At 33.1% G+C, this 26,140-nt stretch overlaps 1 long non-coding RNA gene across 2 annotated transcripts; it reads right to left on the bottom strand.

The window, feature by feature from the left end:
• Positions 1-6,211: 6,211 nt before the first annotated feature.
• On the bottom strand, positions 6,212-25,305 carry LOC125317376. Of its 2 annotated transcripts, XR_007200038.1 has the most exons (5): positions 25,116-25,305; positions 19,744-19,791; positions 12,232-12,479; positions 7,737-7,794; positions 6,212-6,222 (listed from the first exon to the last, which is right to left on the bottom strand). It is a non-coding gene; the product is annotated as an uncharacterized LOC125317376 (long non-coding RNA). The 2 variants fall into 2 exon arrangements; XR_007200037.1 differs by lacking the exon at positions 6,212-6,222 and having other exon boundaries at positions 6,464-7,794.
• Positions 25,306-26,140: the final 835 nt, after the last annotated feature.

The following is a 26,140-nucleotide window of genomic DNA, read 5'->3' as shown; positions in this document are numbered from 1 at the left end:
CGACAATGTGCACTTGCAGTCCAGAAAGTCAACCATATCCTGGGCTGCATTAGGAGAAGGGGTGGCCAGCAAGTCATGGAGGTGATTCTTCCCCTCCATTCTTGTGAGACCCCACCTGTAATACTGCATCCAACTTTGATGTCCTCAGCACAGAAATGGCGTGTACCTGTTGGATTGAATCCAGAGGAGAGCCATGAAAATGTGTGGAGGGATGAAATATCTCTTCTGTGAGAAAAATCCAAGAGAGTTGGGGTTGTTCAGCCTGCAGAAGAGAAGGCTCTGGGGAAACCTAATTGTAGGCTTTGAGTACTTAAAAGGATGTTATGAGACAGATGCAGACAAACATTTTCTAAGGGTCTGTTGCTATAGCACAAGAAGAAATGGTTTTAAACTCATAGAAGGTCAACTTTTATTTGATATAACAAAGGAGTATTTTACAATGAGGGTGCTTTTCATTATTGCCTACTTTGGGGGAAACAGTGGGTGCACTACTGTCAGAGTTCAGACTGATAGATATTGATACAAATCATTTTTATATGATTGTTGCTCAGAGAGGTGGTGTATACCCCATTCCTGGGAACATTCCTGGTCAGATTGGACACGTCTTAGCAATGTGTTGTAGTTTAAGATGTCCATGCTCATTGCAAGGGAAGTTTGAACTAGATGACCTGTAAGGATCTCGTCAAACTCAAAGTATTCTATGATTCTATGATTCTATGATTTTCATATTTATTTCTCTTGCTGTCTTCTTTAATGACTTCTTAATGCCAAAAAAATAATGAAGAAATTAGAGTGAAGGGAAAAAAAAAGGAGAAAAAAGTATGTGTCATGAATAAACTTGTGGGACAAAAAATATAATTACAACATAAGCTTCACTTTAATTATTATGCAGTACTTAAAAGCTACAATGAAATAAAATATATTTTATAAATTGCATAGTGTTAATCATGTCAAATAAGGGACATTGCAGACAATCTAGAAAAGGTCAGTGATGATTTACCTACTACAGTAAAAATCTACTTGACAACAGAATTCTAGCTTTTCTGAAGGAATAGGCATAAAAAAAGTTAGAGAAGAAGAATGAATGCTGTCAAATTAAGCAAAAAGAGTACTTACAAACTAGGAATGACAAAGAGATAATCATGCTGACATCAAAATATGTGCATAAAATAACATCTACTCTTAAAAAGTGTGAAGAGTTTTGTTTGTAATGAATATTTTGACAGATATGTCATACAGGTTTCACCTCTCCTCCAAATTTCCATTCTATTAACACAAAAGAATAAATGGAAGAAAAACATTTTTTGGTAATATAGTAAGTGCACATATATTTCAAGATATATATGTGCTCTGATGGTTAAGGAGTATGTGGTCTGACCTTTTGAGTATTTTCTGATTTGTTTGCTTTGTATATCTCCTACCTCTGTTTTTAAGCTAAAACCCACAGGAAATTTCCATTGGATTTCTATTTCCAAAAGATATGAAATATTCTCTAGCTACTTAAAAGATGTTGATCTAAGACTCATAACAACAGCGTGAACAAGTGCCCTTTTCAGGTCACAGATTTTTCATGCAGAGAAGAGAGATCTATAAATATTTTTAATGGTTTTTTTTTTCCAGATGGAAAAAAATGTGTTCTCATTTCTATGCATATTAATTTATTATGTGATTTGTTTCACACTATACCACTGCCAACCCATATCAAAAACTGTAGGATAAACTCAACACCAATCCATTTATCCATATCTATGTGTGTTTGTGTTTGGGTACTTACATATATGCAGTCTCCCTGTCTGCCCATTTAAAGTCTGTGGTGGGTTAATCCCTGCTGGACACCACACCTGGCTATTGTTCCCTCCTGTATAATACAGGATGGGATCAAAACAGAAGGAAGGCAAGAAGGCTTTTGGATAAAGATAATGACACTTTAATAAATTAAGCAAAAGCCACATAAGTGACCAAAGCAGAAAAAAAATTTCTTTAAGTTCTTCCCGTTAGTAGGCAGATGTCCAGCTACTTCCTGGGAAGTAGGGCCCTCAGCATGCATTACAGTTGCTTGGAAGGACAAAGACCACAATCACAAACTTTCCTCTTCCTACCATTTTCCCTGAACATCTTACTGCTGAGCATGACAGCTTACAGTATGGAGTATCCATTTGGTCAGTTTGGTTGTCTCAGCTATGTTCGCTCACAAATTCTTGTTCACTCCAAGCCTACTTATTCTGACAGAACATGAGGTGGAGAAAGAAAGCCTTGGTCTTATGCGAGCATTGCTGAGCAATAGATGAATTGTTGCTGTGTTATCAATGCATATGGGTTTCATTGAAGAAATCATATGCAATCCATATCATATGCATCATATATATATATATGCAATCATATGCATATATCATCATATGGGTTGCTATGAAGAAAGTTAACTTCATTCCACCCAGACTCATTTCAAAATCTCATTTCATATTTGTAGATGTGTGGAAAGAGGTAAATTTTATACTGTGTCCATCTTTCTAATTTTTACCATGTTGCACAAAGAGAAAATTATGAGACTACATCAAGAGTGAACCTAAAGATAATACTACACCAAGAAAAAGTTGACAGCCCTACTCAGCTTTTTGTAAGTAATCAGGTTATGGAAACCAGAGAAGAACCAGAGACCACAGAAGCAGGAAAGCATATGATTATATTTGGTCAGGACAGTGGGACAACCTAATCAGGTCTTATTGTCTTAGTGATCTTACCTTCTGTATAACTAGAAGATAGAAACAATAGAACTACCAAAATATACATATATATACATGCATACCCTCTTCTAAGTATTATATTAAATTTATACTATAAATATAAATGTTTTACATTTGGAGAATATATCAGTCTTTAAAAATACCATGGTCTTGCTGGGCATGTTGAAAAACAGGTGGACATTGCACACTTACATAAAAGGATGCATAGATGAGTTTTCAGTAAAGCTTCACTATGAATTTTGGGGCTTTTTTTTGTTTTACACTATCTGAAATAGTGAGTTATGTAGATGTTGAAAAATATTTCCATATCACTTAAGTTTAATGTACTTGTCTGTGACTCTGGAAAGACTTCAGAAGAGCTGGAACAATTGACATTGTGACAACTTCCTAAGAATTATCACTATATAGTAGAGCATAAAACTTTGGAACCACTTCTAGAATCAGACAGATTTACACCTGCAAACTCTTGGACTTGCAACAACAGAGTAGATAGTCTTGCATACTTTAATGCCAAAGCAGGTAAGATAGGACAAGAACTAAACTTTCCAAACAAATCAGGGGTTCATTATGTCCTATCAAGTACATCCTTCTACTGTACAAGAAAAGGATGGCAATTCTGTCCCTTACTGCCAAACCCCACACCTTAGTGGAGAGCTAGTACCTTAAAATCAACAACAAAACAACATCAGAAGTATTTTGAGCAGTACAGAGAAATGATTAAAAGAGTCTTCAATAAGACTACATTATAACACAGGCTTATACTTTCCTCTCTGGTAAAATGGAATCTCTCCCAAATCCCAGCTAAAGATATATAGTGCAGCTGAGTTTCTATGATTATTTTAAGGAAAAAAATAATAAATGAGTCACGCCAGTCAGCAAGCCTTCTTTTAACAAACTAGATATTATTTAATATCTAAATCAAGGGGATTTTATCTCTGTTTAGACTATGTGTAACAATAAATATATTTCAAGATGATAAATAAAACATCCAGACTGAACACAAACCCTTCAAAAACAAAAGAATAACCAATATAAGAGTATCAGAATGTCATTGGAAAGTTATTTGATGCTTAAAGCATATTTGCAGAATGTTTCTGTAGTTAGGTTTAGCAATTTAAAACATATTTTCTTTAATAATGAACCCTTAATCACAGAAAAAAGTAATAAATTTTGAAAAAAGAAGATAGGATTTTGTAAATAGGAATAAAGTAAATTATTCTAGTCATGGTTCTTCGTTTTCTCTAACACTCAAATATCAAAACCAGAGACAGAGCAAATAGCTCACCTCTTTCCCTTGAAAGTAATTAAAGATAAAATAAAATATGCCCCATAGCTGTCGCACAAATGAAAGAATGGAAACACAATTTCCAATTACAGAAAGAAGAAATAAGTTTTTATATTATTAGAATTATGTCAAACATACATAGAATTTTCTTCTAATATAGAAAAGTCAACATCAGTAGCAAACGTTTTTTCGCTCCCTTTAAATATAGAGTCCAAAAGCTACATAGAAACTTAGCTACAGTGACACTTGGAAAGCCTCTGGACATTTTGTTGTGTCCTACAGTCCCCAGTGCCCTTATTTCTGTTGTGGGAATGGACTATGCAGTCAGCTGATTCATTGTCACACAGAATTCAGTGTCTGAGGCTTCTAGTGCTAAGGAGAGGAGATAAAATTTATTATATAAAATTTATATGTGCACAGCAAGAAGCAGAGCTTGAGAATAGAAGAACAAAGATTATGTTAATATGCAGAAATTCTGATATCTTTGGTTACAACAAATGAGAAGAGATCTCTTCCTTCACTTACAGAGATGTTGCAGGTGGTGAAACTATGTTCTTTGCACAGATGTGAGACATCAGCCTAACAGACAAACTTTTTGAAGCAGAATCAAACTTCTAGGTTCATCAACATTACAGATAAAAGAATGACTCTAACGCAGCACTGAGGGATACTTTGCTAAACTTTAAATCCAATTGTTTGGGTTCCAGTCACAGGATAGCTGTTGAAATACAAAATAAAATTCAAGAACTTTCCCTGCGCATTTTTTTTCTTTTTCAGAGGGTGTGGGTTATGATTTACAGTTACTACTGAACTGAAAATATTCTGTATAGGCTGCAGTTAGAAATGGAGTAATTAATTCAGTAAAAATATAACTCAGGTCTTTCTGTACTACACTTTAACACTGCCATATCTTCAAATAAGTTATTAAATACATCGTACAGTGCAAATCCACAGTAGACCTGCTGAAGTAAGGAAGACTAGGAAAAATCTAATAAAAGATTTGGAGAGAAAGACTACATAGAGGGAAGTGCAATACAGAAAACAGAACTGAGAAATTAAATTGATTAAAGGTGTTGAAGAAATGACAAAGGTTTGCTGCAAATCTGTAGCTGAACTATTAATGTTGTGTAGAACATGATATTATAGTATAGATGTCTTTATGAACCTCTTAAAAAACATGTAATGGCTTTTGTCCCTACGGATTCAGGAGCATTGACAAAGGCTTTCCTTTTACCAATTGTTCCAGAACACAACAATTTGTGTAAGGGAAGATATCTTGTGACCTTCAGACCTACCATAAAATTTTGAAATTATTTTGTAGCATGATTTGTGCCTACTAAATTTGATAAGCAAAATTGTGAATGGCTCAGTAAAAAAAAAAAGCTCCATTTTTATCCCTGCTTTCACACTGTTGTTTAGTGTGGATGACTGCAAGGACAGTTAAGATATACACAGCATATTCAGAATGAGGACAATAGTCCAAACTTCTTAGCACCACTCCATGATACTCTGCCCTTGTAACACACATGCCTCAGAGAATTTTCAGCCTGACACTCTATCCAGAAAGATGTGAGGCAGCTGGAACTCGGAAAGCTGGAAACACTGGAAATCTGAAGCTAAATAATCAAATAATAGAAAACCTCACAAGTTGCTTTAAAAGAGAAAAATGAGAAAGGCTCATGGATAACAGAGAAGAAAGCAGAGAAATTATTGAGAGAAAAAGGCTGTAAAATTGCTGGGCATTCAATGAGAATGGATTTTGTATCAAATAAATTTGAACCTCTTATTTTACTAAACAGGTAATCATCTTTTACTCCCCTATATATTTATAAAGGGTCAATAGCAATCAAACTCTATACATTTCCCTGCTTTTTCCTAATTGCAATTTATATTAAACACAGAGTCAGCAGTGATATTGAAAATATTTTTATTTGCAACTATGTGCAACACTTTATATTAAATTATTACACAGTGCTGTAGGATGAAAAAAAGCATTACCTTGTCAACATGTAGCGCATACAGCACAGGAAGAGCATTGACCTGTTGGAGTGAGTCCAGAGGAGAGCCACCAGGATGACTAGAGGAATGGAAGAACCTCTCCCATGAGGAAGGCCTGAGAGGCTTGGGTTTGTTCAGCCTGGGAAAGAAAAGGCTTCAGGGTGACCTAATTGTGGCCTTCCAGTACCTAATGGAGACCTACAAAAAAAATGGACATTTTACAAGGGCTTGTAGTGATGGGATATGGTGGAAAGGCTTCAGACTGAAATAGAGTAGGTTTAGATTATGCATTAGGGAAAAATTCCTTACTGTGTGGTTGGTGAAGCAGTGGAACAGGTTTCCCACAGAAGTTGTGGATGCCCCATCCCTAAAAGGGTTCAAGGCCAGGTTGGATGGGGCTTGGAGCAATCTGTCTAGTGGAAGGTTATGACAGGGGGTTGGAACTAGATCATCTTTAAAGTCTGGTCCCACCCAAACCATTCTGTGATTATATGATTCTACGAACATAAACTTATGCCCTTTTAAGTCCTGAATATCCTTTTCCAAAGGAATTCAGGACTCTTAGTTCTATATTACATATGTAAATTATATATGCACACCACACACATATATATATAAAAAGGCCCCTTGCAGCCTTTCTAATAATTATTCATAAAACTCAGTCTTTAAACAAGGTTTCCTTGAAGAAAAGAATGAAGCATTTCATGCAGCAAATCTCAGTGGCTCTTAACTGATCTTTTTTGCAGGAGGTCCATTTCCTTATTATTTGATGAGTAAACAGATTCTTCAGACTAAAATAGACACGAGGTCATAGTCTGTAATTTCTGACCTCCTGTAAAATATTATAATTTTATAGTTTCTTATGGATATGTAGAGGTGCTTGAACATCACTATATGACATTTCCTTCTCTCCTGCTAATTGAATTATGTATTTTAGTAATTTCAACACACCTTGGATGTCAAATGTGAATACTAATACACCCTTTTTTTTTCTTCTGTAGGAAAGGTACATAAACATTATATGTATACATATGCATGATTACTTTGATTTCTCTTTTTAAAGATCCTTTCCTAAATCTAGCTAAATGCATGGAACTAGAAAAGCTTGGGGTTTTTTTCTCCATCAACACACATAGCATGAAATCATGTTTTCTCAATGTAGAATATTTTCTCATCCTCTGCTCTTCCCCATCTGCAAGCATGACCTAATATTCCCCAAAAACATAAAGACTTTTTCAAATTTACTGAATATTTTAATGGCAAATATATTCAAGGATAGGAAATTAAGGATCAGACATATGGATAATATATTTGAAAATTTAGGGCTTTTTCCCTTCTATAAAATATTATCTGACTGCCATCTATAAGTATATTTAATATGGATGATGAAAAATGAAATAGAAATTGTATACTTCAATTCTTTAATTTTCACATGGGCTGTGGAACTGTTCCAGGAGCTGTAACCTTACTGGAGAGTGATCTTTTCTAAATATATAAGTGTAACAGAAATTATGTGCACACCCTGACAGCATAGAAAGAAGTAAGAGGTACTAGCCTACACGGTTTCCCTCTCAAGTTCTAAGACGTAGGGTGTTATTTATTTCAAAGTAATTTCTCTAGCACTAATATAACTTCTCATATATGAACAGGCGACAATTCTTCTCATATCATAATATTTTCACTGAATTAACATTACTTCATTGTGTAGTTACCTTTTGTGTTGTAAAGTCAATTTAGCAAGCCTGAGATATTTTTTCAATTATATTTGACCTAGAAGATAAAAGTCATGAAGTGATATAACATAAAAGACGTCAACTATTCTACATCCCAATTTACATAAGCATAAATTGTTGTAGAGTAGATACAGTACATAGAATGTCAGGTGTCTGTAAATACATAATGGCTATAATTCTAGAAATTTTCATTTTTAAGCAAGGCATTTGCATGTAGCTGTCTACAGATTTCCTAAAATTAATCTGGAAAAGAGAACAATTATTGAGGAATGAAGGGAAAAATAAATTAAATGAAAACATAATTTCTAGAGTATTTTAGAGATAGAAGTTAAACTTACGTAAGCAGAAGTGGTAGTGCAGCAGCATGCACCCACATATACTCAAATCCCTCATTTGGGTTGCTACTAAGCAATATACATCATGTGGGTGCTCTGAATGTCTCCTGAGATTATAGCAAATTAGGAGTAAATTATTCATTGGCATGCAGTTTGGAGATTGGTCTCACATGACTTACAAGCAATAGTTCTGATTAAAGAATAATAAGGAGAAATGAAAGAAAGAGTCTTCATAGACATGACTCTCAGACTCTTCGGACTCATTTTTTAAACCCCTATATTTTTCTCTTTTTTTGGTGCTCACTCAGAAGTGTCTTTATAAACCTAAATTGTCACACAATACTAATCATGCAATGAAGCAAAAGTGGATCATATACCCTTAATTCCACTTTATACAGGTAGTAGTATCGCCTTGAATAAAATTCGTTTTAGCCTACAGTCAGTTTACTGGTGTAACTAAGGTATATTATCCTTTCAAAAGATAAAGCTATAGTTCAAAGAAATAGAGTAGTTAGAAGATGTTTGAAACTTACGGTCTTACAGCAACAAAAAAAGATTACAATCTAATAGCTATTGTTAGAGTAACAGTAACACTAAAAATCAACAAGGAAGCCAATGAAATTTTTTTATTAGATATTGCTTATTCTGTATTAAAACAATATGTAACTCAATGTCCAGCTTTTTTCATGGTTTATTTAGTTTTTCTCATTTACAGTTTGGTGTTTCCTATATTGGTTGCTAACAACACTCCACTATATGCGAAAGTTTGAAGAGAGGTTACATTTTGGTACAACAAAATAAAATGTTTATACAATGCTTACTTACCTGTCAGCTGAAGTTTGACTAAACCCAGCAGAAGACCAGGCAAATATGTTCCTAAAATTTTAATATATGCCACAAGGAAATTGAGTATGCCACTCTCCCAATCTTCTGGCCACCTGCCTCTACTTATTTTGTAATAAAATGTGAAATTGGTTACTTATTAATCCATAACAATGAGAGAAATGAAAAGGACTTCCACTAGAAAAATAAAGACCTTTTCACCTTTGACAGTAGCTTTTTGTTCAAAGGAAACAAAATCAAAAGAATCATTTGATACATATTGCTTATTTTAGATAGATATAGTCCAAAATTTTAGATAGATATAGTCTATACAGTTTAAAATCTGAAGTTACTTACAAGATTTCTTTGAGTAACATATACACAGAAGTTCACTGATAACACTGTTGATAGAAAATTACTTATAAGTTCAAATGGAATACTAAGACTGTGAAATGCTGGTCTCATAATCACTATGGCAGTTAATCACTGTTGCCAGGAATAAACAAACAAATAAGCAAATGAGTAATTTGATCTGCTTAGAAACACTTAATATCTTAATGCTACTGACTTAGAAATCTATAATGGAACAATGTTCTCAAAAACATAGTAAGCAAAATCTGGTGCAAGGTAAGTTAAGCTGTTTTAAGTTACCAGACTTCTGAAAATTCAAAATTAATGTGTAAAGACTTTTAAACATAGGGTTTAGAACTAGACTTGGAGGAGAAAAGTTGAGCTTTCCTCAGAAACTTCAGAGAAAATTGGTGTATTGGAGATGCTAAACTGTGCTTATCAAAGTATTCCTTACCTTGAAACATTTTTTAAAACATGCTGCATAGATAAACTATACCAATTACAAAATTAATTCTTAAAATGCTGATTGAGTCTATTTTGATTGATTCTATCAATTTAAAACACATGAGTAGGAATTAATTATAAAACTAGAAATTAGTAACTCTTCTGGCAAAAGGAATCTTGAAAAAGTCATATTTTGAGGTGCAAACATGTTCTAAAGTTGTTATAAATTTTATGTGACAAGTTGCATATAGACATAGCCATGGACATTGATTTGCATGTATATACTCATATGTCACTGTGCATACGTGCACAAACAGTATCTTAAGAGAAGAAACCCCACAAAAATTAATGAGTGGGATGTAATTAATCCAAGGTATTTGAATATAAAAATAAGATCCTTTCTGTAATTTATTCAACGGCATTACGTAGATCTGCATCTCTCCCTCACCAAAAAAAAAAGACATTTAAGAAATCAAAAGTAACAATGGAATTCACAGTACTTGGCTTAGGATAAAAATTATTGCAGTCACAGAAGTACATATAGATTTTTACTTTCCTATGTAGAATTCCTAAGAATTTTTGAAGAGCTGTTAGAAAAAAAATTCTTGACCAATTTTAGGCTGTATGTTCTTAGAAACGGTGAAAGGTTTTTTAAAAAGTAGAAACTACTAATTAGTAGTGCTCTACTAATTCTCTGTCAATACTTTTTTGGGTCTACCTGTGAGGTTCAAATAATTCTGCCCTGGCATTTACTAATCTAGTCCACTCAAACTATTGAAGGACTGATATCATAATTCCATATTAATTTGCATTGACTGTAGATATAAAGAAAATATGTAGATTAATATAACTAGATTAACATAAATAATACAAATTACTGTGACTGTACTGTAAACACAACTTACCCTACTATGTGCACTGGTTTTAAGAGATTTCAGATACTGTTGATTAAGATGAAAAGATAATATACTTTAGTTCTATATGAATTTTCATATGAAATTTTGAGTAAGAGGCTAAAATGATACAGAATCAACATGTTGCAAGGGTTTAAAAGCTAGATTTATTGAGAGAACCTATGAAGGATTGTCACAAATTCTGGTACATTGGCTTTTTAAAGTCAAACGTGTATTAAAAAAATGTATGCTGTATTTTAATATACTCCATTTCAGTCACATTTACTTAGACATGACGTACCACTTAATTCACTGAGGTCCTATGGCCTGTATTGTGTCACATATGAGACTCGATTACACTGTTTCTTCTGGCTTTATGACATATGAATCCATTAATAACCACAGAATTAAGCAGTTTTATGTCTGGTAGTTAAAGACGTGTGACTGCATTAAAGGAGGCTAAAAAGTTACCATATTTCAATATAAAATTCTTTCTAATGAACTCTTTACACAAGTAAAGATAATAAATAGAGTCTTTAGAAAGAGGAAACCTTCAGTGTACCTTCCCAAGCTACTTAGCTGGAGAACAGACTAATTTGGCAGCTTAACGGCACCAGTTGCTCCCAGTGGCAATTTGCCTCTATTGGGCAAGAATCAACATGCATAAACAAATTAGTGTGATGATACTTTGATAATCCAAGTGTTAGCATGATTAACTATTTCACTTGCTTGATTTGATTTTCTTTGCATATTTACCTCTATGTTAAATATTTCTTTACTCTGAAATCGCCTTATTATAAAATACTTATTCAAGTAAACAACTACAGATTTACTGTATTTTTAATTTTTTTTAGTACCCTGATGGGTTATATGTCAGAAACACTGGAAATGCAAAACATCATAAAAGTAAGTGAAAAATTTAATCAAAATTTTGTGTAGTAATTATTCAACCTCTATTTCCACTGAAATTGCTTGTAATGAAACCTTCAAAAACTAAAATATATTTGTTTTATTCAACCTGTATCTTTTTTCTTTTTGCCTCTGGATGTTTAAATATTTTCAGTGGAAACACTTTGCAACCATCTGGTTCACAGGTGGCAACAAATTTCATTTAAATAAATATTTTTATATTCTTTCTGTTCAAGGTTGAGTCAAGCTCCAGAATTAATGCACTTCTATAGTGAAATAATGCAGCAAATAATCAATCTCCATTGGTATGGTATGGTAACAGTAGGGTGGAAAAGAATATTAGTCATTCTACTATCTTTTATATTTGCCCACTTTCTCATCTATCCACATTCTTTCAATCTTTTTTTTTTTCTATCAAAAAAAAAAAAAAAAAAAAAGAAAATACACCACCAACAACCAAACAAACCCAAAACCAAGAGAAAAAAAGGCTCTAAATATAAACAATAAAAGACACAGACACAGGAAAGATCATCTATTATTTTAACTTTCTTTTTCCTCTACGTCATGAATCATTCCTTTTTTAATTCTTGTATTTGTATAATATTTTTGAGAGCAATGATCTGCATTAATACCTGTGAAACATTTAGTTATACCAAACAAATAAATATTTTGTTTTTTAAAATTTAGCATTTAATGAATTATTGGGAAAAGGTAACTCACCAGATCATCAATTTTTTCAATCTGCATTCAGTTGACTATGTGTGACTGCATACATATCCTTCCATTGCATTGAGTGGAGGCCTCGTTGAATGTAACTCTGGAGACTTTTTTAGACTGATCAAAAAACGCACTTTAATACTTGATTGGCTCAGTGTTTGTTCAGCTCTTGATTCCACTCTCTGGATTGACTAAGTCTCCAACAACCATAATGGGAACTTAGGGACCTCCCTCCTGTATTTCCACCTAGGCTGTAGACATCAAAAGTTAGACAAGATGAATCCCACCCACAAGAGTTCGAGAAGTAATGTTCTTTTATATTGACTGAATATTTTCAGTAATAACTCTCATGTGTTGAAAGTGAATTTTATGGGTAATTTTATTTAAACAATATTTCCTTTTCCAGTGGAAAAATAACCTAGGAGCATTCATTTACATTACTTCAAATATTAAGCTTCAATTTCATATACTGTACCTGAGTACTGTAGTATTTTATCAGTTTTTCTACTGCACCCTAGTCCAGCTGGAGAATTCTCATCTGAGACTGCTCTTCTAAAAGCTCCTCCTGTACATGGCAGTGTTTTTCTTGTGTGCAGTCAATCCCTTCTTCCAGTTTTTCTATGATTTGCAGGCTTTTTAAGCTTAAAACCAGGTTAGATTACATGGTATAATTTAGATGGAAGAGCTTTCATTCCTGCAAAATATTTCTTTTTCTAGAACTATCCAATTTAAACCAACATTTTATTATATTGTTCCACTTATCTCAATGCTTTCTTTCTTGTGTATTAAGTACAGGGATGAAAAGTATAAGCACTCAAACTACACTATTTTTTCCACAGCTGTGTTAAGTTAGAAGTAAAAATAAATAAACAAACAAAAAGATATTTCCCTCTATAAATACATATGCAAGAGAAGGGGAGGCAGAGAAAACTAGTTTTCTTGAGTTTACATGGCTTTATCAATAGAAAAGGAATTTAATCCAAACTTCCAGAGTGAACAAGAAAATTACAGTAGAGTAACACAGAATTCAAATATTGTCAAATTATGTGCATTTTTCCCCTTCAATAAACACCAAGTAGCCTATTCCCTTTCTCACTGAAAGAAAAATGAAAAAAGTCACTGCATTTTTTCCCATGGAGTCTCAGCTCATACAGAGAGATTTTCTGTAGATTAGGTGGCTCCTGTGAGTTCCCATGCTCATTTGCTGTTATAAATTGGTCTTTTTCACATTCCTTTATTCAAATGGCTTTGCTCTTTTTATCTTTGCTGATACCCAAGACAAGACACTTCACTATCTTGTTCTCCAAAGTCCTAATCTATAAAAATCACTTTTATTCCCCAATAAATACACACACATCTATACAAAAACCTTGTATTCTTAAAGAATTAAATTAAATTACACATCCTTAGCAAAATATAACATCTCTGAATGTAAATTGCTAGATAAGAGTTAGATGGTATTACCACAAGTATTGTTCATGAATTTTTTAAAATTTGTATTTTTTGAATTCAGGTATATTATTAGGTATTAAATAATGTAACTACTTTCCTCACTCCAAACTGAACGCTTCCCCCGCCCCTGGTGGATCAAGACTGCAACATCACTTTGACCAAGAGACCTCAAAATTTCAACAATCAGGTCTCATTTCTGGATCCACAGGTGGTGATTTTATACCTTTCTACTCTTATATTTCTTTATTTCTTTTCCCTTTTGTACATTTTCTCAAGTGTTAATTTTAAGTTTTTTATTGTTGGTTTTCTAACCAAAATGGCTACATTTTAAAATTTGCCAAGTACCTTATTTTACCTTAAATGTTCTAAAATTTACAAGTAAAAGTTTGATACTAAACCTCCTGAGAATTTTGTTGCTTTTCCTGTGCACCACTCAAAGTAAATCAAGCAACCTTTCCCTTAAACTGCCAGGTGGACTGGGCCACAACAGCTGCAGAGGGGAAAAAAACCACAAACAAACAAACAAGAAAACACCCCAAAAAACCAAAACAAAATAAAACAAAGCCACTCAGACAAATTCAATTCATTTCTGATAGAATTCAAGGGGGGCTACTATTAATAGTAGTCAGCACTACAGTCTATAAGAGAACACTCAAGTCTGGTGAGAAATCTATAATGAAAAGGATGGACTTAATATTGTCATGTCTGATGATAAAAAGTTTCTACTTCAAACCATTCAAGTGTTTTCTTGCAGGCCTAAATGTCTTTCATCCTTAAGAAGGGCTCTCATGTAATCCTAGGGATACCAAACTTAGAAAGAGAGTATATATTGCCATTATGAATTCTGACAATTGGAATATCCATCTGAAATGGAATTCCAAATGAACATCAATCAATTAACTTAAAATCAAAGGTTAAATCAAACAGAACCATGGAACCCTCTTAATCCTTTTCTTGGTTCCAGAAGAAGGTGCTTGCTGTTGCAGATTTTATTGGAGACAGCAATAGATGCCAATTTAAAGTCCATTTCTTCTAAATCTCTGACTATAATTTTGAAAAAAAGTCAAGAAAAAGAACAAGATAATTTCCTATCTTTAAAAAATTCATTTGAATTTTTGCATTATATTGATGATGCTTATCCTTAAAGGGCTAATATACAATACAGTTCTGAAAATTATAGACAAGGGAGTATTATGTTTATGTCAAGGTTAAGTTTCTTTCATTAGAGTTTGTTATTCACAATTTCATTTGGTGTTTGTGAGCAATAAATCCTTTGCACACTCACCAGTTTCAGTAAGATGATGACATAAACCGACCCCCCAGTTTTTGTAGCTTCATTGATTGCCAGGATGCCATTACAGTTGTTTAGCACTCTTCTGCCTACCACAAAATTTTCCATTATTAGACACACTTTTGAGTTCCCTAGAGCTTTGCCCATCTTCATGTGCTTGGATTGAAATTTTTTCTTGCTGAGTTTTTGCTCAAGGCCAAATTATCTTGAAAAGTGTAAATTAAAATAATATGGATATTTCAAAGGAAGATATTAACAAACAAATATATGAGAGTATGTGTATGCAGAGAGAGTGAGCTATAACCTATCTAAGTTCTACATCCATTCTGTTGAAAAGTTCTTCTGTCTTGGAGAAGGTCAGTGCTGTGCTCTGGCCCTTACTTGTCCTGGGGTTTTTTGCTACCTTACTTGTTACTTCCCTGTTAGAGAAAGTGTCTGCTGGCCAAATCTCTGTCTGATCTGATTAAGTCCGACAATACAGTGCACCAAGCAAGGAATCCCTTCACAGGTGTTCCTTTTGAAAAATATCCATATAAAAGAGGTGAATCCAATTTTACTTTTAAGTTGGGTACCTCCTAAAATCTCTTTGACTTGGAAGCAGGCTCTGATGCTGATTTTACTGAAGTACAATGTTCAAATGCTGATATGAATGAAAAAATATCCTTCACTCTACCTGAGTTTCCAAAACCTACAATTTAATTTTCATGTAATTATTTTTAAAAATCATGGAGAGTGCACAAAATATTTAAGTCCAAAACAAGATCCTGGAACAAACTTCTAATCCATTCAATGGCAAATTCTGCATCTACAACTTACAGATAATGTCTCTATACACCAGCTAACATGACTTAAACTGAGAAACACGGCTCACATTATGACACAACAAACAAACCAACATAAATAAAGCCACTGATTTCAACACAATGGTGTCTGAGTGTTTCATAAATATCAGCATCCATGATATGAGAATACATCTCTATTATCATTTCATACATAGGCAGTTGAAGTAAAGGAATTTGGGAACATGGGGTAAAAGAAGGCAATTCACATTAAGCAAAAATAAAGTGTGAAATTGCTTTCTATCAGAACTCTCATTTGGGATATATGAGAACAGAGATTAATTTCTCTTTTATTTTGAAGCAGTTTGAACTAACATCATTCCATGCTGATATAAGAGGGATTGCTCTCTAGTCTTTCTTGCAGAGTTTTCCCCTATTCATAGGCAAGTTTAGAAGTTATTGAATCACTGAGAGGCAGAAAAACTTGTGTGTGCTCAGGAGCTATTGTCCTACACTGCAATGAAAATGACCTTGGCTCAAATCCCCAGTCAGAGACCAGACACAACATTGTTTCCTCGTGTCTTTTGTTAATGCTACTTCACAAAGACCTTTAAGTGTTCAAAGCAAATTATCATTGGCTACAGTAGTTCTTGGCAAAGTTCAGTCTGCCGCAGATCAGACAGCAGTATCTCAGACTGACATTCAGAAAAGTTTAGTGGTAGTATCTTCATTATGTCTGAGGGAAAGGACAGGGAAGTATCTAGTTCTCCTGTTGTCTTCATTGCACAACTACATTTCTTTTCCTAGAGTTTTCTTTTTCATCAACTATATAACTTCCTATTAAAAAAAAAAAAACAAACAGGATGAAAGATTCAACTTACTTCAATGTATGTCCTTGATCAATTCCTTGATCACTGCTTTTCCTGTGGTGCTAAGCAAATGCCATGGCAAATGATGGAATTTTGGCATACAAATCAGACATTTTTAGAATTTGAAAGAAAAGCTGCTCATCTGAAGTTGCAAAGGTCGGAGGTTTTTTGAATCTATTAATTATGGAGAATGAAAAGAATTAACTTTGAGAGAAAACTGTGTTTACCTACAAAACTGTAGGGCTCTGAAAATTTTTGGCCCAGCTAAAAAAAAAGCAAAGTAAAATGTTTAAACCACATGCACAGAACCACAGGTTTAAAAACTTCTCAGTATTTTTAAGTCATAAGTCATAACCTATTTTTCTTTTCTTAGTATGCTGCATCTTTTAAATATATGCTTCATTTCTTAGTCATCTGGCCCTGTCCCATGTTGGAATTGCTCCCTGCTGTTAATTAGAGGTGACTATGATTTGATTAATCTCAAACATGTGTTATATATGCACACTATGGAAAACTGTATTCCATATTTTCTACTTTAAACATTTTTGAATGCAATGGAAATAAGCCAAACATTTTTAAAGGACCTAATCTTATCTTAATGAACAATATGGATATGATCAAAATAAGACATTCTAATCCATTTAAAGTGTTAAAAGTTCACAGAAATATGCACTAATCATGTACGGTATTTATCAATGTAATGCAAACAAGGTTTCAAATGCATACCACCTGAGCATCGTTGCTGTCTGTAAATCTGAAGTTCTCTTCCTTTCTCTCCATTTAGACACAGGTTTGTCACAGTTTGACAATGTGCTTTACCTGACCCCACACTGTTGGTATGTTACCCATGTAGACTTTCTTTTGAAGACTCTAGCCGTATATTTTTATACCTAGGAGCTAGCAGTCAAGGATGGCTATAACACTTCCTTATGATTTTTCATAGCTCTTGATATTGAAAGGTCTTTAATAACTAGAGTACAAACACAAGATCATTTTTTAGGACAGGATTATTCATATGCTTAAACTACATTTTGGGGTTAGTAATTATACAGTTATATAAGAAAAATTCAGTATATAAGGAAGTTTAATCATATGATTACCTATTGTCTTTGTTTATAAGCATCTTTAAAGACCACTATTAAATCAAAAGTTTCAAATACTTTATATCACATTAATATAAGTGCCTACGCATTTTTGTGCAAATAAAAGCACTGTAAGTATTACCAAAAGTTCACTAAAAGATTTCCTCAGGGTATACAAAAGAGATTATTTTTTAAAAGTTAAATGTAAAAACTTTACTTTTTAAAAATTACAATTATTTAATTTGGTGGTTCTAGTGATTTTTATGTATAACTTCGTTGTTATTAATATAAAGCCTCCAGTGGTAAGTGAAATGTAATTCCAACTAATTTTTCCTACAGCTGTATACAAATCAATAACCATAAGAATTCCAGAGGAAAAGCATGTTGTACGGCCCTCCAAGTTCCTAATGAATGCAAATAAGCTGACCTTTCTTTGACAACTATGAACATGGTTTTTCACAATTTTACATTGAAATTGCTGTCATCAGCAATTCATACAGCAAAAATGGAGCCAATAGTAGTTGTAAATAATTATGTGTTACAAGAGGGTGTGTGGTACAGTTACCACAGCAAACAAACTTCATGACTGTGAGAATAAGTTACTCTAACATATTTTGTCAAAAGGGATCTTCAAAGAGAACACAAATGCTCTCTTTACTTGTTGGGCTTTTTAAAATTTTTTTCTATATCCTTGAAACCCTCTAGTTTTAGTGCTCCATTTTTATTGTTCAAAATGCAAATAACTTCACACCTTGAATTATTAATTTCTAACAATAACACCATTTTTATAGGCAGGGCAATGAGCCTGAAAGTAAAGGAAGATTACAGTCCAAAAAAAAAAAAAAGAAAAAAAAGAAGGATTCTTCATTTAAAAGGGGTACTATGTCCATGAAAATGCAATATTTCTCATACAATGATGTAATAAAACAGTGAATGAAAACAATGTATTTGATACAATGAGCTACTGTAGTACTTCCACATCTAGTATTTCTTTCTCACAAATACTCTCTGAATAGTGCTGGAAAAATTAATGTATTAATTAAAGCTATGGCATATTTTTAACATCTATTTTAAAATGAAAAGCCTATACAGGTTTAGGAGAAATTGAAATTTGAAGCTCTTGCATCAGAGCATTGTAGTTAGAATATTTAAAATGTCTGCGAAAATGCTGTTTGGAATAGACCTGAAGAAACAGCAATTACATTAAACATGTTAATTACAGGTGCATGTTGGTCTTTGAAAAAACAAAAAAGATCAAAAACCCCAGAAAAAATACAATATTTTGGTTCATCATTCCTATTCAGCAAAAACTTGAAATACATATGGCTGAAAAGTAGCTGCCTCAACTGAACACTGTACTAATTAGGATGATTAAATTTCCCCTTGTTTTGGATACAGAGGTTACTAAATTCTTAGAAGTAATTTCATTAAAATCATTAGTTCTTTTTGTCCTATTTTTATGTTTTGCAAGAAGTAAATTTCTGATTTAATAAGCTTTGAATGCTCAAAGATCATAACGGGATATCAACTAATACTATGTTCATATAATATGTGTGATATTTTAAAAAAACGGTCCTTTCTTGATGACATTTCCTCAGGATCTCTACTCTCATACTTGTAATTCTTTCATGTTCAGAATGAATCCCTGCTACATCTCACTCAATATTGATCTTCAAGGCATTTCTTCCAATCCTCTCCCCAGTGTGGTCACTGAACAGTATAAAAGTTCAATAGGAAGATCAGCTGCTCATCCACTTTTTGCTAAAGCAATTTGTATTATGGATTTATTTTAGCAGTCTACAGTGGCAGTTGCTGTTTTTACTATTTAAATGCTTTGATTATCTGACCTTGCTTACTTTATCTTTTTAAGTGCTGTGCATGAGCTTTAAAGTTGATCAATAAGTGGGGATTCCTCCACCACATTATGTTGAAATCAATCCTGATTCAGACTATTTGTATTTCACTCTTATGAGTCCATCTGTCTTTCTTAATTTTATATTCTCTTTTCTTAACTAATTTTGTCTGCCACTGCAAATACTTACTGTCAGGTAGATTTCCATTGCAATCAATTCAGCTTTTCTCAGTCATAACTGGAAGACACAAATATATAGGATCAGATCCTAGACTTGCACAGATAATATTTTTTTTTGGTTTTTTAATACATGTCATAGATAATGTGAAAGTCATAAACACAAATTTTTATTTACTTAATGTCTTACTTTTTCTAGTAATAGTGAGAAATTAAAAATCAAAATAAATGGCACAAGCTTATTAAAATACTTCAGATTTGCAATTTCTCTTAGAGAAAAAGATAAAGTAATGGAGTCAAGCAGCCTTCAACTATGTCATGATAAACCTTGGAATTCTGTGCTTAAATTTGGGAACTATAACTAGTTCTGAATTTGTGCACTGTAAAAAAGGCTCTAAGAAATACGTTGTTATATTTTGCATCTAATTTATTTAATAAACATTTAAAACATTTCAAATTTATTAGTTCTTAAAAAGTTTTAAAATTTACCTTGCCTAATTCATAATGAAAAGGTTAACACAACTGTAAGAAGCCTGGATATGTCAAAATGTTAGCATGGATATGTCAAAATAGAACAAGAGAAAGAAACTAAATAGAAAATCTAGAAATTCAGTTAACATGCTATGCACAGAGTCCTAAGCATTTAGGGGATTATCTAAATAGAACATATAAAACTTACTGAACTACTACTTTGATCTCATTTAACATCTCCACAAATGTTCAGAAGAGGGATACCATTTCCTCTTTCTTTAACTAAATCACACACACAAACACTAATTTGGATTTCCATTAAATTAATCTAAATTAAAATACAGTCAGACATTTCACAGTTTTCCTGTAATCCTTACATCATAATTCACTACTTCTATAACGAAACATCACAACTACAAAACAAAATCATGAGCGATCCTTAAAACAGTTTTCATCTTCAATCTTGCAAACTTGTGAACAGCTTTTCACATGTTTATAGGGTAATTGGTTTCACAAAACTGTGAAACTGTGACTTGCATTCACATATATTTGAAAGATTGGGGCCTAGGATGCCATTAAAATCTGATACTGCTATTACTCAGTTTGCTAAATAATACATTAATTTTCCAGGCATAGGAAGAAACTTACCTGCTTCTTCAAATTTTCTAGTTCTTCACCTGACTTAGACTATTTCTACTTATTCCAGGACCAGTGGACACCAAGGTCTTGAGAAAGTTGCCACTTATCCTCTTTCTTTGAAGCTGTTATTCTTACCTTTAAGTCTTCCACACTTTTCCCGATTTTTTTAAACAAAACAGAAATGATGCAGTCATGAGTTTGACAATGGTAAACAGAGTGAACATTTTGTGATGGATGGGAGAGTTTCTGCCTCCATTGTAGCTCCATATGGTGCACACCATCATGTCTCTGATGAGATGGGAAGGACAAAAGGAAACATGGCCACGAATATCTTAAGCATTGTTATAATTAGAAGATGTTAATAGCAACATAGCATAGAAAAAGTAGTGGGATGACAGACGTTTAAATTATATTAGGACCAGTGATGATGGGGTGGTGAATATTTAGCCTATAACTCATTATTAAACTTATGTCAAAAACATGGTTCACATGAAAGTTAGCACATAAAATAACTAATAATGAACAGTCACTAAATGAATAAAAGTGGATTGTGATTTTCACTGGTAATTTTCTAAGTGCATGAAACAGAAATGGCTTAGGCATCTAATGTACAAAGTAACCCATACTAAAGAAACCAGCAAATATGCAACAGTCATTTGCACAATGGCTCAATGCCATTTTTCTTCTTTTCTGGAAATTAATAGTACCAGAAATGAAAAAAAAATGTCTTTTGAGATTTCAGTACGTCTACATATATTTTTAAATTATTAGTAACTGTACTGAAATCCAGTCCTCTCAGTAATCTTACAAGCAATTTTAGTTAATGCAGGATGTCGCTCCTGAAAATGAATCAGATTTTACTGATAATTCCTTTCAGATTTCAAAGTGAACATTTTGTCTTCTCATTTTAAAATTTCACTAACTAAAAAAAGCATCTATTTCTTTATGGGGCTGCTCTGGTTTTCCTTTTAAGCACTTCTGGAATTTGTGGATGTAGAGAGGGGGGGTTTCTTTTGCCAGAATCTTATCCATTTAGAAAATTAGAATGAAAATGCAAAGGAGGAGTAGAACTACTAGATGTTACAAATAGCATCTAATGGGGAGTTAGGAAAGATGTGCAACTTATTCAATACTTGCTAACACCGCTTGTGAAGATTTTTCATTTTATTGTGACAGCAGAGGGGAAATTTAAAGGAATTCACTACACCAAATATTATGCATTTGTGCAGAGCACAGCTTAAAAAAGGCAAGTCTGTACTGTTTCTCTCAGGTGGGTAAATGTTAAGAGAGAAGAATCCAAGTTTCATGATGCAGCAGCACAAAGCTGGGAAGTGAAAATTATGTTGCAGCAGAGTCCTGAAAATATGACTGTAAAAGTTAATCAATAAAATGTCTATTCCTGTCTATTCACTAGAGGCCCCAGCTGCATAGCTTCACACAATCGATACTACAAATTATTACGATTTCCAAGTTCCCACTGGACATTCTGAACAAATCTTTCAGGTGTAACAGGCTTATATTGGGGGGGAGGCAAGTAGGGTGGAGGGCTGGGGAGCGGGACTGGGGTTGTGTTACCTTAGGTTTATTTCATCCAGGATAAGTATACAACAAACAAAGCCTGTGACTTCTGAAAACTTTCAGTTTTTTCCCTATGAAATAAATGTATTTTGGGCACCCTGTGAAATTAGCAGAAAATATTTTTTACTCTGTTCTAAAAGAAAATATTTTTATTCTGGTAAATCAATGAATATAAGGGACTTTTATTGTTTTTAGATCCTAATTCCTTTTTTGACCATGTCCATGAAAAAGAACTTATAACAAGGACTTCACAACAAGGAAATAAAAGCATACAGAAATGGACCTTTCACCTCAAAGGCCTCACAACAGCTACAGCAGAATCTCAGGTCTCAATGTAGTTTTAAGTGACCAATTTATGCTGCGCTGCATTTTTCTTTGTATGATCCTGTGCTCTCGCCTTGATACCAGCTGCATTTGTCAGATTCACTAAGGAGGAAGGTAGGAAAAGTCCAGGACTGTATGACTTTGAATAAGTCAGCACCAAAGGGATGCTACTTTATGACACGTGCAGTACCCTTCATAGCGACTAAATATAACCCTTATGACATTCCCTGTCCCAAAAGACCCAGGGGACTGAGATCCATTGTTCTTTCTGTCTCCCAAGGAACAGAACAGAGCAGGTACTGGCTGGCACAGCATTACTGTTTTCAGGTACAGAGTAAGATGTTGTTTTAAAGGGAAATTTCAATATTTAAATGACTTTGTTTTTAATTTTTTAGATTTATCAGTTCCACTTTATTAAACCTATTGTTTTGAATTTGCAGTTTTAATTTTCCAGATTCAACAGATAATTTTCTTACTGGGATCCTGCAGCAATCAGTCATAGTACTTTTAAAAAGTACTGGTATCAAAATTAAAGTCAAAATTTTACATAAGATTAAATAAAAAATAATTTTGATAATCTATAGAGCTAAGAAAAGATTTCCCTTACTCAAAGTTTATTATGTTCACATGCTGAAGCAAAAAACTTCCAAAGTCACTGAATAAGTGTAGAAAACAGAACAGAAAAAGGTTGCTTAATTAATAATTTTTGCATGTGAAGAGATTCATTCAAGTTTTATTTATTCATATAAAGTATAAAAAATCTATTAAAAAGTCCTTCTGAAAAATGTTTTAATGATTATCATTTGGCCTTCTATTTCAGCGTTAGTGAAACTTATTTCAGTGAACTTTTGCAAAATTCCTGCTCTCTCAAAAGCTATATTTCATGACACAATCAATCAGTTACAGCTGGGATTTTCAATTCCACTTCCCCCCTCCCCCTTCCATCTCACACTAAGTTACCACAATCAGTAATCCTAGAAGTTTGTATCCTTTTTTACTTTCAAATAAATATCTAAAAGATCTGGTATAAAATGGCATTTTGTTAACTGAGGAATAACTTCAAATGGTTAAGAAAACACACTATGGCAAAAGATTCAAGTTGTGTTAGGAAAGTAAATCAGTGACAGTGTTTTCCCTAGAGAAGTACTAGTAATATCTTTAGAGATATAACTACGGGTTGAAAACCACCAAGCTATTTTATTTAAAGAAATGAAGACACATTACTGAAGACAGTGTTTCTTCCATGAAGCTTTTCCCCGTCTTTAGTTAATAAAAATTAACTTAAAACATTTGAGCTGCAGCATGGATGAAGTTCCAGTCTAAGAGTCATTTACACTGAGCATACGTAATATTTTACTTTAGATGCATGATGTTTGTTGCATCCGAATTTAACAAGTCTTCCTCAGAGAAGATTTGCTGAGCTAATATTTGATGCTTGCCACAAATCTGAGATAAAACATTTAGCTCCAAATATTCAGTCCACCTCCAAATGAACAGACTTTCTTTTTGCAGACAACTTATGTTGTATAAAGTGCTCATCATGCTCTGTGATATTACAAAACAGCTTGAAATTCAGTCTGTATATATGGGGATTGCTTAATGTAATATAACTTTAATAAGAAGAGAATGACTGCATGAAAAAGAATCAAGTGAAGTGAGTAATTTTTAGCATAGTCTAAATCTCAATAACTCTAAATAATGAATCACTTTGTGGCTCAATATAAAATATAGTTAATGTTAAGCTAAATGATAAAATCTAATTTTTGAACATTGTTACTTTTTGATTAAATCCTAGGAGTTAGCCTTCAATCTAATAGATACGAAATTTGACTGATTAGAGCAAAAGTACTTTTTTCAGTGTAAACTCATCTAAAGTATACAGTTCGCTTTTTTTTTGTTTATGTTAGCAACTTCATATATACCTTGCTATTGTGACTAAAAGTTCAAACACCAAATTTCCTTTAATTTGGTAGCCTCTGCTTAGAGGCAGCTTCTCTAACAAAAAAAGAAAGACAATAAGACCCATATGTAACCTTTGGTCTCAAAAAAGAGGAAGATGAGAATACCATTGACAGATAGCTAATAAACAATTACACTTACTATTCTATTTCAACACTACAAAATATTAATTTTAAAAATAAACCAAACTCCTAATAATAGTATTTTTCAACACTTGATTTTTTAAGTGCAGAACGTATTTTAAAACATACATTAATCAATCATTTAGATTTAATAGTTTATTCAATTGAGTTACAGAACACACTTACACTACCTCTTACCTGAGAGAAATGATTAATACCGTACATATTAAAAGGATTTACTGCTGACTTTAATGACTTCTGTTTTTCAAATACTGAAAAAGAAGTAACTCACTTGTAATCACTAATTTCTTCTTCAGAAGTTAGAATATGTTTTCTCAGGGTCTTCAGCTCTCCGTCTGTGATTTTCTACTGTTCTGTTCTTGGCGAACTGTTTCTGCTATTTGCTCACTTAGCTGCTCTTGAGTTGCTTTCAAGCTGGATTCCATTAGAAGAAGTTTTTCATCTTGACTGGCAAGTTCTTGGTCTGTAAGTTAAAAAAAAAAAAAAAAAAGCATTACATTTTAAGCTCAAGCCGAGTGATATTTTTGTTTTAAATGCAATGCAGTGCAACCCTCTGTAAGAGCTGGGCAAATACTGTTTTCTGGAGAAGAGTATCATTCCATTCCCAATCTTGAGAGGAAAACATATTATAAATATATTAATAGCTGGCTTAAGTCCCTTCCATTGTGTTACAGTAAACTTAAATAAAGAAACTTGGACTCAATATTCTGCAAACATTTAAACTGCTACCAGAGCTTACTGTGTACATGCACATCCAGTACGTAGTTCATTCTAAAGCAAACACCTATTGCCTTTGTATTTTGCAACATAAGTCAATTTAGAATTCAAAATCACAATTTTGAAAATAAAGCAGTTTTATACCATTTAACAATAATAACATGTACAATTTAAGCTTGAAATCTTCAATTTCATTATATTTTTTCATGAATTACAGAGCACATACATAGTAAAAACCCGTTCTTTTCCAAGGTCATCCAATAGATGGCAATCTTTCCTTAGACCAAAAGAAACCATAGCCGTGCACTGCCAGCTCTCAGAAAAATAAGTGATTTAAGACAAAGACATTTTTCCTTTGTTCTTTGTTGACCATTTTCCTAAAAGATATATGTACATAGGCTTTAATTTAAGTATTTAGCCCTTTGTATGTGCACACACGAGTTTGTGTTAGTGTGCAGGTGTATGTGTTCCTGCACAGATACAAATCCACGCACATGTATTTGTTTTTATACTCTTTCATAAATATATGGCTCCAGACGTATAGGCACATGTAGTTAACAGGTCTAGGATATTGTGGAA

This window comes from Corvus hawaiiensis, chromosome 26, assembly GCF_020740725.1.
Source record: "Corvus hawaiiensis isolate bCorHaw1 chromosome 26, bCorHaw1.pri.cur, whole genome shotgun sequence".
Taxonomy (NCBI): domain Eukaryota; kingdom Metazoa; phylum Chordata; class Aves; order Passeriformes; family Corvidae; genus Corvus; species Corvus hawaiiensis.
This window is presented reverse-complemented; position numbering and strand designations above follow the sequence as displayed.